This window comes from Ctenocephalides felis, unplaced genomic scaffold (assembly GCF_003426905.1).
Source record: "Ctenocephalides felis isolate EL2017-DRISC unplaced genomic scaffold, ASM342690v1 CF-g0.4_SCAFFOLD_01886, whole genome shotgun sequence".
NCBI lineage: Eukaryota > Metazoa > Arthropoda > Insecta > Siphonaptera > Pulicidae > Ctenocephalides > Ctenocephalides felis.
The window spans coordinates 80160798-80175240 of NW_020538040.1; positions in this window are offsets into that span (position 1 = coordinate 80160798).

Genomic DNA, 14443 nt, shown 5'->3' on the forward strand with positions numbered 1-14443 from the left:
TACGAGCAGAGTGATTTTACTGCATGACAACACTCGGCCTCACGTTTCCAAGCCTGTTTAAACTTATTGGGAAAGCTCAAATGAAAAGTCCTAACCCACCCGATATATTCCCCAGATATTGCACTGTCCGATTTTTACTTGTTCCATTCGATGGCACATGGCCTGGCTGACCAACTGTTCAACTCATATGAAGACGTCAGAAAATTACTTGATTCGTGGATAGCCTCAAAAGACGAACACTTCTGGCGTCAAGGTATTCGAGCTTTGCCAGCAAGATGAGCAAAAGATGTATCTAGCGATGGGCAATTCTTTGAATGAATTAGATGCAAGAGTTTTTTTTTATAATAAAGTTACATTTTTATCGAAAAAATAGCGAGAACTTAGTTGCGCACCTAATATGTGTGTGTATGTATGGCTGTATTTTTTCGTTTAAAAACAGCTGAACCAATTGAAAAAAATTATTAGCCGTGTCATTAGTTTTGCGCGAAGACAGGCCGAGCTGTTTTCATAATTTGCAGAAAAGTGTAAATATTCTGTTCACGTTTTTAGCCCACGATTCCTTAATAATTTTAAAAATTCATAACGGTTTGAAAGGCATTGGTTGGAAATCGTGCTGATTAGTTAGTGGCCAGGCCGTTTCTTCGTAATTAAATATTGCACTTTTTTCGACTATTTTTGACATACCGTAGGGTAAGTTCTAGTAATCGAAAATGAGAACTTTTATATATCTTTACGTTTCAATGCCTCCTGAATATTTTGGCATACCATGCAATTAGAAAAAATGGTTGTATGTGTGTGCATGGATACAATCTTTCGTTGACGATTTCGAGAACAGATTTGAATGATTCAAAAAACATTTTACTTGTACTCACATAATGAATTGATGAAAGTTTTGTGAAGGCAGGTCCAGCGGTTTTGGAGATCCAGAAAACAAACTTGAAAAAAGCTATTTGGCGGTCAAAAATGGCCATTTACAACAAATAATCAGATATTTTATAGAGATTTTAATAATACAAATGATGTTTCCAATTCTTTCGGTTTCGTAACAAGATTTATGTTTGGAGTTGACTTATATAGTTCGAACAAAATTTCTCGACCTTTTCGACGCTATGGATCAACCGAATTAAATGAGTTCCAAAATTTTCAAAATTTTTCAAAAATTTCAAAATGCTCAAAAAGTCTGCTTTTCGGCATTTCAAAGCTATTAAAAATTTTAAATTACAGTGCGGGAAGTTACAGCTATAACTTTTTTAGCCTTGGAGATCAGGTCTTAAAGAACATACGTGTCCTACAAAAAGTTGTTCAATTATAAATATTTATTAATATTTGACTTTATTGGCCGCGCTTTTAGAAAATACTTGGTGCATTAAATAGAGGCGCGTTTTTCTTAATGTATAATTAAAAATTGTACAAAATTGAGTGTTCAATTTTCAATAGTTTATAACATTATAAGCTGCTCTATAAATCACTCATAAATTAATATATTGATTTCTTATTGATTAAGTCGATTATTTACACATGTCGGAAAGTTCATGCACCTTGCCTTAAGGCAAAATGCCACTTACGAGTAGTTCTATAATATGTTATAACTAGTTTTTAACATATTATATGTAACATCTGCATAGCTATTTTTAGAATGCGCGTGATTATTACTAAATTATAAGGTATGTTTATTAGTTATTTTTCTCATTGATGCAGCCAATAAATAATGTTGTATTAGAGCACTACAAAAGTGACTTCATAATAAAAGAAAAAAGTATGTAAAAATATGGAATTTAATGTTCTTATTAGATACAATTTTTTTTTTTAAAAAAAAAAATAGATATTTTCAAAAAAGTAAACGAGTAAAAGTTCATTTTTAAATTTTGTTTTCTATTCTCAATTCGTTTTAGTCTTATTGAAGGATTCCGGTAAATAACTATCTTTTTTAACTTATCACATTGGAGCTTATTATATTAAAAAAATTAAGTCTCGCTCCTCAAGAATAATATTAAGATTTGATGGATGAATACAATATATGGTCAGCGTTGGAAAATTCGGCAATTATAATTATTATTGCAAACGCTTATAAAATTTTATTATACACAAACAAGAAACAAAATATCGTAAACAGTGAATTTATACAATGCTTGCTGAACGAATGTATCTCAAACAAATATCTACAGTGCATCGTTCTAGAGAACGAATTTTGTAAGATTTCTGTGATTTATATTCTTCATTCAATTCCCATTTCCTGTTGCAATAGTAGTTCCTTAATAAAGAATTCTTGAATATGTGAAATTTGTAATACAGTTGTCGGTCTTCTCCAATTTCAAGAAAAATATAAAAAAATGGAAAGACTACAACTCAAAATAACGCAAATCAGACGACGTACAGTGAAAATTGGTTCTAATTAAGCAGCGACGCAACTCAAAAAAAAGCGCCAAAAGAAACGACGTAAATCGAGATTTATGCGTTTTATCAACTTTTACAACTATTGCAGCAGTATAATTATTTTCAAAAAATCAACTATTGTAAGTATTTCTTATATCATTTTTAGGTTGCGGACCGGAACCACTTACACCTGATAGTTTTACGAGTATAGTGCCGATAGTAATGTACGTTTTGATAATTGACGTCGACTTCAGTTGATAGTACAAGTTATTTTGCGAGCTTTTAGGAGAGATTGAGATATAATTTGAAGTTCTTTATTTTATAAATTTCGATATCATTATTTCCAGTCTTTATGTTACAATTTTCATCATAATTTATTTTAATTTATCATAATATTAATTTTATCATATTTTAATCAGAATTTATCTAATAGCACTGACTCATATATAAGGAATAGAAGGAAAGATTGGGCTGACTTATTATTCAATTTGGCGCAGCAATGCCCGGGAAGGGTTATTTTCACTTGAAAACTTATTTAAGGTCTATATTCCCAAGTGAAAACTGATATCGCTACTGCTCGATCAATCAATTTTTCAATTGATTTCATTTTAGGATTTGCATGCATCCAGCGCATCCAACTTATTTTGAAAAATTAAGCTTCTGCTTTTTATAACGTCCGCTACTGTATTTATTTTTTACATAAGGAAACTACCTCACTTATTTTTGAGAGACTTTTTGCTTATTTTTTGAACGGGATGATTCGAAAGATGTTTCAGGATACAGAAACTTTTGCACATCTTGAATTAGGTACTGAAATCTTAAAAAATAATTGATTAGATGATAATAACCCCGATTTTATTATTTAGATTTTGATTATTGGCGGTTTATTGGACCGATTTTGAAATTTCATAACCCATTCGAAGTATATTAGTTGAAAATTATGCTGATTAGTTTTTAGATCGGCCAGGCTATTTTATCATCATTAACTATTAAAAATTATTAAATTATTTAAAATACATTTAAATAACGAAAAAAAATATCAGAAAAAGTAATACATTCCTCTAAACTTGAAAAGAGCCTGAAATAATATCTATTATTATTGATTACAGCTTGCTTATGAATAAATAAATAAATAAATGTTTGTTCCGGTTCTTTAGGTATTTAGGAAACTAATTTACAAAATGAATAATTTATTAATCGATTTAGGTTTAAAGGGTTACTATTGGACTTCAGTTTATCAATCCAATATTAATAATAATTTGATTTCATATTCAATAAATTTTAATGAATTTACTTTATTTGGGTTTGATGTTTGTTTTACTTTACTTATATTAGTTTTTCCAATGGATACGAAAGTTTAATCATTAGTCAATTTTTATTACTAAATTGCGTGAATTAACTTCAATCGTTTACAGCTGATGACACTGAAACAAAAATAAAACAAAAAAAAAGTAAAAAATTGAAATTCTGCGTTTGACAAAATCAGTTGATTTTATATAAATTAAAATGGATTTGAGCTATTTTATAAATAAATTGAACATGTCCTAATTATGGACAAATTAAAAATGCGAGCATACAGTGACAAGAGTGTATTCTGTGACGATGGATTGTTTAATCAGTTAGGCGATGAAATTGTCACCTGCTGCCCGCCACCTCCTCCGATGCCACCGCCTGTTTTGCCCTCGGTCGAGCCGTCACCACTCGAAAAATCCACGAGCAGAAGGAATCCCACCGTTAAAATTGAGTGTGGCGGCAGAAAATGTCAAGTGTGCGAGCATTGTAGGTACATGCGAAAATGTGCAGGCAACACAAAAATGTATACTTCGACCAGCAGTATTTTTCAACACGATAATTTGACGGTAGTCAGGAACAGTTGGGTTAATATTGAAACAAACACTAGCACAATTCCTCCCCATTCAGACTTTTTTGAAGTTAAAAAGAGACCCAATTGGACCAACAGCTCGAGCTCGTCCGATACCAATAACACCCGCGAGTGGGAGCCTTACTCCGTCAGCAGATCAACCAGTAGGCCGAGCACTCGCCCGAATAGTCACCGACCATTGTCGCCCGATCAGGATGTAGGCATCAGTATCCTTGAGATGACATGGGAAAAGAAACTAGGCACTTACACGTACCGATCGATTCATAAATACAAGCCTCCGCCTCCAAAAATACAGTTTTGGAGGCGAGTCCTATACAAGGTGATCATTTTGAGCTGTGATTTATTTAAAATGAAATATCCGCCAGCAGTTAGACGTCAATACGAGAGGGAAAAAGAACAAGCTAAACGTACGCCAATGATAAAAGAAAGACCACGTAGAGATTATCCTTGCCAAAACGTTGTAATTAACACTTTACAATTTTTTTGCACTTTCTATTCGCATATTTTATTAAGAAATTGGCTCACGTGTTTGCAATCATTGAATGATCATTTTAGATATCAACATTGATTTGCGTTTTAAATGAAAGAAAAGCAAAATAAATGATTTAAAATATATTTTTTATTGTTTTATTTTTAATTATTAGTTACATATGCTGAGTGTATAGAAATCGTATAATCATAGTTGTGATCTATTTGAATACCACAAAACTCAAGTCGAGCACGTATTGTTGGGAATAAGTAATTCTTATTCAAGAGTTTTGTCAATTTTTTTACTCTGCAGTTTCTTTACTGTCAATTTCTTCTTTATAACTTTCTCTTTTCATTGTTGCTTTTTTGACTTTGTGTCATTTGGTATGTTTTTCTTATTTCATGCTTTATTTTTAATTTTTATGTTACTCATTTTTTTTTATCCACACCATAGATTTATTTCCGATTTAGTTGCTGTTCTCGCTTTAGTTCATTGCTCAATTTAATTTAGTTTACTTTAAAATAGGTTAGTTATGTAGGATCTAAAATCCAAGTAAATAGGTTTAGTGTTTCGATTACTTTTCTCGATCTTACGCATAATTTCAAATACTGTTTCTTTTGTATATAATGAAAATAATTCGTTAAATTTTATGTGAGATTAGGTCAACATTGTTTTCATAATTAATGTCACTGAAAACATTGACCAAAAAGTAATATAATTTTGGAATTATCAGGATTTTGCTATTCTATGTATCTGTATTATCAGAAATCTTATCAAATGCAATCGTAGTAGCACATAACATTTTAATGATACATTTTATAATTATGATGATCGATTTCGTAATAAGTGCATCTAAATATAAAATACATAATAACTTTTTACGCGCAGTATAATCGATTTAAAGCTTTCCATTTTTAGATTTGATACCGAAAAATAATAGAGAATAACGAAACTTTTAAACAAGAAGTGAAAATATTTGGAACCATAATATTTCAATTCGCTAGTAATATCAGTTAGTTAATTAGTAGCTACTATAAATAATATCAATATGCAATTGATAATAATGTTTATGAATAGAATTGTCGATGCGTGTGCATAGGAGGTCGGTTCGGTATAGATGTGTCCATTACATCTTATGCTTTTGAACTAATACGAATGCGAGCATTTATATCTATAATGTAGACAGAATCCAAAATCCCGATCAATATGATGCAAAAGTTGGCGCATGCGAACACACCACGCCCCATACGATGTTCGCACTCTTCCGCTAAGCGCAAAACCCAGTACAACACGATAATAATTTTCTTTTCCAAGTGATGAAACTGGTGCTATAACGACTTTTGTGATAGGAACGGTGACAGTGAACAGTCACATGTTTATTCTTTTAGTCGTTTATTAATTTCTTCGTTTTTAGTGCCGTTATTTTATGTGTGTAAAACGTATTAATATTAATATCTAAACATATATATATATATATATATATATATATATATATATATCAACACATATATATTTAAATTTGTGTGTGCTTGTTTGTATATATATACATATATTTGTACAAAGATATACCAAATAAGATTTTTGCGTAATATTTTTGTGTCAGTTTTAAAGTGTTTAAATAATTTTGTACCGGATTATTTTACTAGTATACAAACATCACACGTCAACACACATACACACACTTACACAACCACATTTGTATAAAAATTTAGGAAATCTGAAGGCAGAACGGACCAGTAAACAATAAACTAATATAATTTAATATTAGTCTCCTTCGTCAATTTTCAACAGTAAGTACTTTGAGCATGTTGTTACTGTACATAATGATAATGTTTAGTCGAATCGTTGATATTGATGACATTGCGTTTACTGAAAGCTAAAATTCGGTCCATTTTGCTTTCATGTGTAGAATTAATGGACCAGAAGATAGAACAATTCGGTAGCAACGTATGTATTTTGAACCAGTCGCGCCCTAATTTCAAGAAGCTTTCTTGTGACCCAATTTCCCGGAATGACCTCTCAGAATACGTTTTCACCTTATCTGCTTCCTGGAGGTTTTAACTGGATTTCATTGCATTGCAATTTCGGTAGTGAAGATTTAGATTGTTGTGTATGTGTCGACAGCTCACTTCTTTTGTTTTATTAAAGAAAATCGATGATATTGATGTAGTACATCTTGTAAGACTCCAGTTTGACACATGCCAACTTCTTGCTCATTCATTTTATAAAACTGTGACAAAAACAAAAAAATCTGTTCAAGTTGGAATATGTTTATTTATTCAATACTTATAATGTGAAATGTAGTTCAATTTCTCATTTATAGAAAAACTATCTGTAATTTCCAAAACATTAAAACGTGCAATCGATTTTTTGTAGATTTTATATTTATTTTTGTGTGGAAAAAGCGCAGTGAAACGCATTTATGAAATCAGTTAAAAGTTTCACTCTGAATAGTTATTACATGTTTGAAGCTCTACCGGTCTTTACCTAGTGACATTTTGTGATTTACATATTATATTTGTTTTAGAAAACAGTATTCGCATATAGCTTTTATACGAAATTTTTATATGTTATTAAATTTAAAATAATAGATACTATAATATATTTTTGCTTGCATTATCGAACGCATGAGCAAAATGTCAGATGTGATAAATCAAAAATAACCCAGCAAATGAAATCAATAAGGCAGAATTGTTACCTATTTAATTCGATCTATTTGTGCCCTTTATAAAGTTTTATTTTACATTTATATGATAAAATATAAAATATGTTGTTAAAATCAATAACATCAAAATATTATACTATTTGACATCTTCTGGTCTGTTCTGGATATACAATTCCTGTAGACTAGTAAAAATTTCGTTTTTTTATGAAGAGATCATTTTTAGATATACTCATAATCATAGCAATTCACGTATTTACATTTAGACGAACATGGAAACATAAAAACACGAAAACATGTATTATATAAACTGTTACATGCACATATGACACAGTACAAATACTATAAGTCTTTGCGTTTGCAATAATTATCGCAAAATGCCTTTTCGATCATTTGCATCAGAAATCATTCATATGCCTGTTGATATAGCTGAATTATTTTAAGTGCTATGCTATTGATTTCTTAATTTTATTTTTGAATTGCTGTATTAATAATTTGTATTGCAATTACTTCACTCTCATTATGTTGCTTCACTATATTTACGCTGCTTCAATTAGATTTTTTTTCTTATTTTTTTTAGTTAAACACAAATGTCAGTTTGTAATCGTAAAAATAATTCAATATTAAAATAGGTAATATGACTCTAATAATTATATAACATTAATTTGTATTAAAACAATAAGTTACATTATTTTTCAAACGTACGTGCATCGTAGATAATCAAATACAATATTTTATAAAATATTATGGGCGCCAAAGGTAGTAGTGAATTTTCTAAAGAGAACTGGGAAAACTTCGAGGTAAGTGGCTTTGTCTTTATAATAAATGTTTTTAGTATAAATTGAATTCATTTCAATTATTGATCAAATGTGATATATATATATATATATATATATATATTATATATATATATATATATTTGTGTTGTGCCTGTAATGATGTTGTGTGGGTTTGTTGCAAAGATGTAAATTAATTATTAATCATTTATGTTTTCTCGACAGCGCGGACGTTCCTCTCATAAATATCTGCACACACGTTCCCAGTCTTTGACCCGCACCCATCAAGGCTGGTGACATACGAATCATATTGGTGAGCAAATTAATTTATATCAACATTATGTAGAATAGATTATGAAAACTGAAACATCTTAAACTATTTTTTTATTACATTTTGTCAAACCTGACAGAATGTGGTTGTGCGTGGTGTGACTTTTATGCCATTCGCTTGTTTGATGAGTTGCCACATCAAGGCTTGAAAAGCACAGATAAATAAAAGAGATTCTCATATATTTTTAAATGCATTATAGATTTTATTGTAAATAAAATATAATGCAATAATTGAGCTTCACTAGAGCGGATCGATCTGTATGGGTCAAAAAAGGCGCTCAGGCACATATGATTTTTGGATACTAGGAACCAAAATAAGATACTTTGCTGAAGAAACCATACCTCTAAAATGAATTCTGATGACCCGTGCATTGACTCAAAGATAAGAGTTAAAATTTGAAAAATACCATTTTGATCAATCCATGCCCGTGGTTTGCCCTTTGGGACCATCTCTGAAAGGTTTTTTTAAATTTAACCCTTATCTTTGGATCAATGTACGTGACATCAGAATTTATTTTAGAAGCATGATTTCTTCAGCAAAGTATCTTATTTTGATCCCTAGAATCCCAAAATCATATGTGACCTAGGTGACTTTTAAATCGACCCGTTCTAGGTTCACCATTCTTATTCACAATTTAAAATAAATTAGCATTTGTTTGTTCATAAATATTTATAATAATAATTAATTTGCAAATAGAGCATATTTTTGTTTTTCCGAAATTCAAGAATCTTGAATAGAATCTTTTTTTATACATATATACTCCCTTTGGTGATCTATTTAAAAAATATATATACTTAACAAAGGAAGCAGATAGACCGATTTTTATTTCATAAATTCATGTAAGGACAGATAATTATATGAAATTTAATAATCTTAAAACCAAACGCTTGGGACGGCCACATATATTTCTGGATTTTAGAACTAATAATCATTAACGTTTGTTAACAACTTTTGAATTGATAACTGAAAGATAGATAAGGGATAAAATAATACGCTAGAAGATTAATATCACAGTTTTATTAAAATGAATATATCTTGAACTCCACGGATTATATTTCAGATGGATAATTGCTGTAGATATTCATCTACCAAATCAAGTAAAAATAATTCCACAACTGATCATTATTTCACAATTGATCAATTTATAGCAAAAGAGCAGTGTCACACCTAACCTCGTATTTGTGGCAATTTGTAACATCTACCGGGACAAGTAGTAACGACAAAAAATGATAACAATATCTCTGATAACTTACTCTTAGCTTATTTTTAAATAAATTGACTTGATTCTAAGTAATTCTTTCCATAAATCAACGTAAACCATAATTAATACAATAATACAAATAAAATATGTAAAGTCTCCTGTAAACTACAGTTATAGTCTAAATACGAATAAAAGATATGCTGACTTCTATAACACAATTTACATATGCCCACATCTTGCAAACTCTAAATTCCACCCAATCTTCTTTACTTCAATTTCTATATAATTCTTGTATGTTACAACTACCCCAAATTTGGTCAACTTAACCCCAGGTGCAATTTGTTTAAATTATATAATCAAAAGGACTATTCAAATAATTTAGCAATCACAAATATTGTTACACATTTTCAATAATTAATAAATTTGAAACAAAATAAGATATATAAAATTTAAAATTAGTCTATAATAATAACCGAAACCGAAAGTTTATGGTAGTACAATTTTATATTACTTGATAAAAATGACGGTCCTGCACAGTTTTGTACATTGCGTCGTCCTGCGGGACACTATAACAATATTATGCAGGACGGTTTACATGTCTAATAGAGACAGAAAAATATTTCAATATCGTTTAAGATCCTATTGAAAAACGTCTGTTACTAGTCACCCATGTTATAGATAGCTCCTAGTTCTCATACTTATTTTTCAAACCTGTATAATTTAAGCAAATCACGTTTAATTCAATACTTGAAATTTTCAATTTTCAATTTATACCGTTGCAAAATACGTCACTGAGCAATAATCAACTAAATATTTTTCTAATTGCAAGTTTTACTAGTAAGTAGTAAAGTTCATGTGGTACGATTTTTACGAAATTATTTTAAATTTATAGCAAGTAAATGTTGCAATGATAGTAATAAAAATTATCGTAAAAATGCAACTCAATAAAAAATTAGACGCTTCTATGAATGAATCTGTTTTGTACATATGGGGAAAATTATCATAGTGTCATGATCATTCGATATATAATATTTGATAGATTTAAAATTAATTATTTATTTTAATTTAAATTTGATTATTTTATTTGATTAAGTTAAAAATTAATTATTTGTAGATGCATTTATCTACCCGGCAATAAAATATAAAAAATATTTCAAACATTAGTTTTAACTTTCTTATATGTATACTGATATTTATATTATTAATTTTTTAATTTTATTCGACTCATTGGTTGTGTTTAAAATGCATTCGTAAATTTGTTGTTGAGCTGTAGTCGACGTTTTTTAAACAGTTGCACCTATTTCAAAAGTTAAAATCATTGATGAAATCTTCCTGGCCAAGTCATTTTTTTTACATTGGTTAACAAATACGAGCAAATAATAATAATGATATAAGCTGGGAATCGCGCTGATTAGTTTTTGTAAAGATGAGCCGGCCGTTTCTTCGTTTTTAATTGTTGATTTTTTTTTTGTCGATTTTATTATGATGAAAGAAATCGTTCTTAAAGAATATATTGAAATATTATGGGGTTGCGACTAAGTGATTTAATTTTAGATATTTATTACCGTTTAGAATAATGTATCGCGTTTTTAGGATTTATGAGCTCATTTTTGTTAGGGTAGAGCGCGGCTTAAAGGTCCACGGGCAAATAGGTCTACCACCGATAATTCAAAAACGAGTAAAGTTAGAACTTCATGAAAAATTCATGTTGATTAACGGTAATGTTTGTAAATTCATAACAAAAGTGTTTTCTTTAGTCGTTATTTTTTTTGTTTTAAGCCCTATTGTCTAGTTTACGAGACCTTGATATAACGTTTAGGTACACGCTATTTAATTGTTTTATAAGATGTATTGTTATTTTTAAATTAGATTCAACAGTTTCTGTTCATACAAACTTTATAAAAAGCTCACATGTGAGTGGGGTAAAAACGACCAACTGAACCTTTACCCTGGCAAAGGTGTAAACAATGAAAAACAGTAAATAAAACAGTAAATTAAGTTAAGAAAAGTAATTTTACAGGAGATAAGCTAAATAAATACTTATTCTAACTATGCGGATGATTGTTCCTGACGAAATATTAGATATTAAATATCACTGAAATAAATGTACCCATAAAATTTATGTTTTGCGTTGGTTGAATAATGTAGCTATTATTACGTAGAAATAATATATTGTATCTGTATGCCCGATGGCTGTTCTTTTGTACCCGGTCTATTGAGTATAAAGAACCAAGTAACAATTTTTTTAAAAACAGGAAAAACGTATTTTCACAATGATGAATTAGCTGAGAGTTTTACTGAACATAGTCAGATAGTTTTTGGTTTGATATGTGTAACTTGTTCCGATTTAATTGGTTCATAATATAATTGTTCAAAGTCAAATTGGTCAAGCTTTGTTGCACGCACTACCCGACTATATCTGATTAATAGATATTAATTGGAAATTGAATTGATTAGTTTTTAATGCAAAATTCTATTTAAATAGCTAAATCTTAATTATTATTGACTAAGTCAATTATTTGAAGGCAAGTTCATCCAACCTGCCTTCAGCCAAATGTCACTTATTTTTTATATGGGCTTAGTTTTCCGTTTTTAAACTAAATTATATTTGAAAAGGCTGGTTTAGTTACGTCTGGTTACGTCATAGAATGAGTTTCCCCGTCGCTCCTTTGCGATAAATGTGCGCGGGTAAATATAATATAATCAGCATCCCATGAACGACACCGGCAATGCGCTTGCGCTCGAGCTCGTTCTCGTACTTTGGCCTATTGGGATAGGCCATATAACTACTATTATTATTTTTTACAAGTATTTTATCTGTTTTTAACTTGGCCAAAACGACTTTTTTTAACTTCCCGTAGAGTAAATTATAGTAATCGCAAAAAAATCGAAAATGAAAATTTTTACATAAATTTACGTTTCAAAGGTTTTTGAACGTTTTGGCATAGCTTATAAAGATGGATGTATGTGTGTGTGCGGATACAAATTTTTGTCGACGATTTCGGAAACACGGTCAACCGATTTGGATGATTCAAAAAACATTTGATTCATATTAATAAGGAGACGTGTTGGTTAGTTTTTGAACAAGGCAGGTAAAGTTGTTTTGAAGATACGGGGCTAAAACTACCAATCGAGCGGTTTCGGATCGAGTAGGAAAAGTAAAAAAAAATTTGGCGGTCAAAAATGATCATTAAAAATATGCACATCAAATTATCAGATATTTTATAGAGATTCAAATAATAAGTATACATTTTTTTACATTTCTATGAGTTTCGTAACATTGTTCATCCGTTATACTTCGACGCGGCGCTTATGCGCTTCGATATTCCATTTCTACGCAGCTAAAGCAGCGCGATTGCTTTGAAAAAAAGTATTAAGTTTACAAAACATTTCAAAACATTTTTTTTTCAAAGAAGTGAATTTTTTTTGCAAAAATTTCAAGATTCAAAAATGTAATTTCCAGCAATTGTCTTAAGCACGATGCTATGCACCACTAGTTCTTTGTTATTTTATAGGAGTTTTTCTAAAGCTGTTGTCGAAAGTGTGCCAGTTCGTGTTGATAATTTAAACAATAACTCTGATAAATTTGAAAAAAATATTATTTTTGATTGTGATTATATAGTAATAGTTGAAAATTTGATTTGACTTATTATTAATCAGAAGTTTGTGAAATATTTGAAACATATAATTTATAATTTTTATATATCTGCACATACGTTGTGTTTATGTGAAAATATAGAGAAAACAGATAAAGATGCAGGCTTTTTTATCTGAAAAAAAACTTCTTATTGTTCTAAGTAATTGATATTATAGTTCTGAATAATCAGTTTTGAGTTGCAATAATAAGTATAACTTTGATTTATGTAAAAAGCTCAAAACTCAAATAAAATCAATAAATAGATGTGCATGTGAGATTATATATTTCAAACGCGTTATATATTCAAATAAAATTATATCCATTCTGTTTTTGAGAAAAAAATCATATTTTCTGTTAAAAATTTATTAATTATTATTCGTATGAAACTAGTTAGAACTCTAGATAATGGTAACAAAAAACATTATATATTCTACAAACCGAATTTGATTTTAATTTTATATAACTTTTATGTCAGTTACTATGTGCGAATAAATAAAAATGAAAAATATCGATTATACATCGTTGCCATACTTTTACTGTATTTTTACAGATCAAATATTTCACAAACAAAACAAAATAAAGAGATAAGAAGGATTTTGCTAATTATATTCTGTGAAATATAAAACTTAAAACTTAAAACTTAAAACTTAAAACTTAAAACTTAAAACTTAAAACTTAAAACTTAAAACTTAAAACTTAAAACTTAAAAAGTGCATACTTGGTTAGAGTAGAGATTGAATAAAATATTGAAATCGAACTGATAATTAATGGCGGGACACAAAAGTCCAATTTGGCTTTGAACAATTAAATTATGAAAACCAGAACAATTATATCACAACAAGTAACACATATCAAACAAACAACTATTTTTAGTAAAACTCCCAGCTGTTTTTCAAAAATTTGAAACCTGGTTCTTCATACTCCATAGGCTTAAAAATTACATTAAGGTCTCGTAAACTAAAAAACAGTGCTCACAACTTAAAAAAAAAAAATTTTTTATGGATTTTCAAATATTGCCGTTTATCTGTTGATATCAATACCATAAGAATCAAGGCGATGGCTGGTCACACATGTTTTTCCCTCTACGTAAATATTGTTGCTAATTCGTAAAT